Source organism: Ricinus communis, chromosome 8, assembly GCF_019578655.1.
Source record: "Ricinus communis isolate WT05 ecotype wild-type chromosome 8, ASM1957865v1, whole genome shotgun sequence".
Classification (NCBI taxonomy): Eukaryota; Viridiplantae; Streptophyta; class Magnoliopsida; order Malpighiales; family Euphorbiaceae; genus Ricinus; species Ricinus communis.
Window position 1 is genome coordinate 25,236,852 of NC_063263.1, and position 6,000 is coordinate 25,242,851.

Consider the following 6,000-nt stretch of genomic DNA (forward strand, 5'->3'; position numbering starts at 1 on the left):
CTCTCTCGAGCTCACCAAGTTCCTAAACCTACACTAACCTAATGGAATCTCTTCCTATCAGATTATTACAAATTAGCATTAACCATGATGATGTTTGCTATTGCGTTTGCTACAATATAAGGCAGTATACCTATTGATGCAGTCTAGCACTAATGGCGAGTATCAAGGTCGTATTCCTCGGGAAAGTGAAAGCCCAGAGCTACTCCTCTGTTCTTTGTTATATTAACCTAAAATGAATGATGAATAATTTCTAAACTAACTAATAGCTACAAGCTAAGTTCTAAGGGAGATGCAGGAGTAAATGGATAAATGAAATAACCCAGACAAGAAAGCAAACTCAAAGGGAACCTAAACTAGTTGGCAATCAAATAAAAGATAAAGGATTGGTGACTCTAATTATGCTACCCGTGGATGAATTCTTAACTGAATTTGGTTTCTCTCTCGAGATAATCGAAATCCTAAACTTAATAACCTAAAGTTGGAATCTCTTCCTAACGATTGATTTTTAAATTAGCATTAAGCTTTAATCCGCCTCTATTAACCTTTGTTAATTCTTAATCCGGCTAGTTAATTATCCTTATCTCTAAGTGATTATTAACCAGTTCTTGCTATTCAAAATTCCAATTTCCAAATGGACTTCTCAATCACATAAACCAATCTAAACACCACAATTCACAATGTCTCATGAATAATGCAATATCTTATTAATACTGAAAGCAAGAAGAATACAAAACCAACTCAAACAATCCAACAATAAAATATTAAGCCAACATAGTAAAGAAATCCCAATGGATTTAATCAATCTAGCTAAACATGTTCATTATCAAAACCTACAAGAATTCAATTACAACAAAGAGTAAAGGTAGAGAAACCCGATTACACCCTTGGATAAGAGTAAACAGCCCCAATTCCTCTTGCTCAATCTTGAATCGATCCTTGTTCCTCTTGTTCAAATTGAAATCAATCAACGAACCTCACCCAATCTTCAATCTTTAAAGGGAATCCAATTGAAACCTTGGTCCAAGTCTCCTCTTTCCTTGGTTTCAGCTTAGAAAACCCTTAGGGAGAGAAAAATTAGGGTTTGGGACGTTCTCCCCGCCGTCTTTTTTTTTTCTCTCTTTCTTCTTTTAATTAATTCCTCTTGTCGCTGCGAACATGGCCGTGTTGATGGGCGTGTTTGAAACACGGGCTGGTGTTGATGGGCGTGTTTGGAACACGACCCCGTGCTAATGCCCGTGTTAGTCTCTATGGTCGTGCTCCCTAACGCCTCTTCTTCTTTGATGTCGAATGCACCCAACACGGCCAGTGTTAAAACCAACACGACCATGTTCAGATTAGGGATGCATGAACTCGACTTGTTTCGACAACTTTGACGTCTAATTCTGCTCCAATTATTCCCTTTATCACTCTTTGACTTCTTTTGGACCTAAAGCACACAAACAAACGCATAGGGTGAGTGTTGGGACCAATTCACATCCAAATATACATAAAATCAACCTTAAAAACCCTATTTTGATGTGTGTATTCTACGCACATCAATCGGTAGCCCTGCGAAATGATTCCACTCGAGCTTCTAAAGATGCACGGGTATCCCAATTTTTAGCACTCTCTTGGTTCCTGATCCCATTTTCCAACGTGTCATACAAAGAGTTTAGCATTGAACCCCCTTATCATCCACTACCTGAATTATAACCTCAACTAAATAAATATGTACAAACAAAACATAAATAAATTAAAAAAATGGCTAAATTAATGATAAGCATCATACTACACATGTTTTCATGCCCGATTGTTTACATTTTTATGCATGATTATCCCGTTTTATGCTAGAATCACTGTCTTTTGTTTCCTTTCTCGTTTCGTGTCATTTCGAAGGACACCATCAATAATCGAGGGAAATCACGTGTGATTACGGACCAAAATCCATCAAATTGGGTGAGAACTAGCACCCCGAGGGTTGAGCACGACTGGACTCCTACCGGCATGAATTACCAAGAGGCTATCCCCAATTGTGCCATTTCAAAGACGACTTCCGTAGGCCACCACGGCCTCCAAGACGGTCTGTGGTGGCTCAAAGACCGGCTTGGGCACGGCTTGGAAGGAGTCGGCTGATAGACTCCACAGATTCAAGATCGCCTTGACCCTACTGCGTTGAATCATCACACCGACTCGCCATGCTGAATCAACTCTTAATAATAACTTTTAATAATTTACTCGCCAGATTAAGAATTAATAACTCTTAATAGTTTTAAATCATACTTAATGCTAATCTGTAGTAATCCGATAGGAAGAGATTCCATTAGGTTAGTGCAGGTTTAGGAATTCGGTAAGCTCGAGAGAGGAACCGGGATTCAATTCAGGATTTAGGCACGGGTAAGCAAGATCGGCAATCCATAAAATCCATCTTTAGAATTCCATCACTTAGGCTCCCTTTTAGGTTTGTTTCTCTCTTTGCAATTGTCTTTTGATTGTTCGTTGTCCTTCATTTACTTAATTGCACTCATAACCATTAGCTGGTATGTTAGAACTTTCACACCCTATTTCAGACTAGATAACATAGCAAGCAGTAGTAACTCTAGGTTCACCCGATCTCCAGGGATACGACCTTGATACTCACTAGTGCTAGGCTGCATCGGTAGGTTCACTGCCTTAGGTGTAGGTTGCATAAAGAGCCCATCAAGTTTTTTGGCGCCGTTGCCGGGGAACACAGTAACGGTGAACTAGAGTGAATTATTTTTGTGTTAATTTAGTCATTATTTATTTACTAATTTATTATTTATTTATTTATTATTTATTATTATATTGTTTTTGTTGATTGGTGGTTGTGTGGACTTTCGGTTTCAGGTAGTTTATGATCAGGAGCTCAAACTCGAATCTTATAGAGCCTCTATCTGATCCAGAACGATCCCTCAAACTCTTAAGGAAGAGGTTGCAATTAGAAGAGGAGGAGATTGAGGTTGAGGTACCTGTGGATAGACTAGACACGATGGAAAACCATGACCCCCAGGCCAATGACGATCAGAGGACGATGTATGAGTTTGCTCGACCATCTTTAGATGGGACGAAAACGAGTATAGTCAGACCTGCTGTAGCAGCCAATAATTTTGAGACAAAGGCCAATGTTATCCAGATGATCCAGGAAAGCGTGCAATTTGGAGGATTGCCCAGCGAGGATCCCAATGCACATATCTCTAACTTTTTCGAGATTTGTGACACATTCAAGATAAATGGAACAACTGATGATGCCATTCGGCTGAGATTGTTTCCATTTTCCTTGAGGGACAGAGCAAAGAGATGGCTGCAATCTCTTCTTTTGTGCAGTTTGATGATGAAAGCCTGTACGATGCATAGGAGAGATTTAAAGATCTTTTGAGATGCTGCCCACATCACGGATTGCCAGTGTGGATGCAGGTTCAGACCTTCTACAGCGGGTTGAACCTTGCAACGAGGCGATGGTGGATGCCGCAGGGGCGCTAAATAGTAAGACGCCCGAGCGGTGCTCGAACTGATAGAGGAAATGGCCATGAACAACTATCGTTGGCAATCCTCTAGAGCCGACCAGGAAGACAGGGAATGGTCAACCAAGTGGACTCTACAAAGAACCTTGGCGAGCTCAAGTGGAGCTTCTAGCCAAGAAGATCGACCAACCTGCGATGCCGGTTCATGCGTGAACGCTATCGTGAGTTTTGTGGTGGCCCTCATTACAGTCGCGAATCACATCATGGGGAGGTATGTTTGTTTCATCCTCTACTACTTTTCCATCTAATTCCGCTATGTCTTCTGATGTTGAACAGGTTGATTATATGGGGAATGCCCCAAGGCAACAGAACGATCCTTACAGCAATACATACAACCCTGGGTGGCGCAATCATCCCAACTTCAGTTGGAGGAACAATAACGCTCTGTGGTCCACTGGTTTTCGGAGACTTCATCGGCCCGCAAAGAATATTCAAATTGGCTCGCACAACCTCCTCCTCTACCAGAAAAGAAGTCAAATTTAGAGGAGCTTATGATGAAGTTTGTGATGTCTATGGAGATGAGGTTCCAGCAAACTGATAGTGTGAAGCGATACTCCAGGTTCTTACAAAAAAAGCAAAAGATAAGCGTTTTTTTTAATACCCCCCCTATTAGTTAATAATCCTATAATAATCCTAGTAATCGGATCTATATACTTATATAGAGAGGAAATGAAATATTTCAATGATTTTTCATCGAATGACTATTCATCTATTTATTTAAATGTAAATAGCAAGAAGAAAGAAAGTTCTATGGAAAACGGCGGTTCAATTCGATCTTATCCAATGTGGAATTAGGATACAGGTGTAGGCTAAGTCAATCGATAGATAGTTTCAGTCCTCTTGAAAATACCAGTGTAAGCGAAGACCCGATTCTAAATGATAGTGCACTTAGGAACCAGCAGGCCTCGATTCAGAACTTGGAGACCTAAATTGGCCAAATCTCTAAGATGTTGTCTGAAATGCAGCAAGGAGCGCTCCTGAGCACCACTGAGTCTAACCCGAGGGAGCACGTGAACGCCATCACTTTGCGCTCGTAAGTTAGTTCGGCCTCCTTCTAAGCCTGTTTTGATGACGCCACTATTGATGTGCAGGTTAAGGCAAGCAGTAAGGTTAGGGAACCTGAGGGACAAAAGGTGAAATCAATTCCAGTCAAGGAATATCAACCTAAGATTCCTTATCCTGCTAGAGCTAAACAAGCAGAGGCGAAAGAGCAGTTCAGTAAGTTTTTAGATATTTTTAGACAACTGCATATTAACTTGCCTTTTATTGATGCATTGGAGTAGATGCCAAGTATGCTAAGTTCTTAAAGGACATACTTAGCGGAAAAGGAAGTTGGAGGAGGTCGCCTATGTTCGGCCTTAATAAGGAGTGCTCAGCGGTGTTTCAAAGCAAGTTGCCAGAGAAACGTCACGATCCAGGGAGTTTCACTATTCCCTGCACTTTAGGTAATTTATGTGTTGATGATGCATTAGCTGATTTGGGGGCTAGCATAAATGTCATGCCCACTAGTTTGTTCAATAAGCTAGGTTTGGGGGAGGCAAAATCCACTAGGATGTGCATTCAATTAGGCCGACTGCCTGTTAAGCTTCCTAGGGAATTGTGGAAAATGTACTAGTTAAGGTAGATAAGTTCATATTCCCTGTGGACTTTGTGGTTTTGGATATGGACAATGAGCATGGTGTACCATTAATTTTGGGGAGACCTTTGCTTGCCACAGCTAGAGCTAAAATAGACGTATTTGAGGGGAAGTTAGAACTTAATGTAGGGGACGACTGTGTCACTTTTAGTTTACCCTCATTTGATAGTTCTTCCACCGACCATGTTCATGCCATTTGTTGTATTGATGGAATTGATCTTGCATGTAATACACAACCACAAGATGTACAAATGGATGATGCTATACATGTTTCTTCCCCTACTAGTATGTGTTATTCATCTGAAAAAAATAACTTGTATCAATATGAGACTTTGTGCTGTGATAGACCCAAGAAGGGTAGTTGCAAGTTTGTTTTTGATAGGTCACTTAGCCGGAATTCAGAGTGGATGAATGGACATCCCAAATCGGTCCAGAGAGCACCTCCTTGGTCATCTACTGCACACATCGGACCTTTTCATTGCGCTTATATGCCTCGAGCCCTAACTTACATTGAGCCTACCTTCTTAATTTGCCCGCGATGCAGGAATGCTGATCCAGAGTCCAGCTAGACGACTTGAACAAAAAGAAGCGCCTTCGGGAGGCATTCCCGAATCTATTTTTGCTTTCTGAATTTTTGGACATTTTTTATTTTATTTTATGTAGTCATTTGCAGTTAGATATTTCAGTCTGTTTTTAGTAAGTTTGATTTTGAGGAGATGCTATCTTATTGAACCTTTTACTAAATGTTGCTTGGAATGTGTTTATTCTTGAATTTTACAGGAGTTAGCCTACTTGATGCTCGTACATAATTTTGAGGACTAACATATTTTGAAGTGTTAAAGTACA

General features: G+C 40.6%; 1 non-coding gene across 1 annotated transcript; it reads right to left on the bottom strand.

The window, feature by feature from the left end:
* Nucleotides 1-3,290: 3,290 nt before the first annotated feature.
* Nucleotides 3,291-3,395, bottom strand: LOC112533932. The gene has a single exon (XR_003078266.2). It is a non-coding gene; the product is annotated as a small nucleolar RNA R71 (small nucleolar RNA).
* Nucleotides 3,396-6,000: the final 2,605 nt, after the last annotated feature.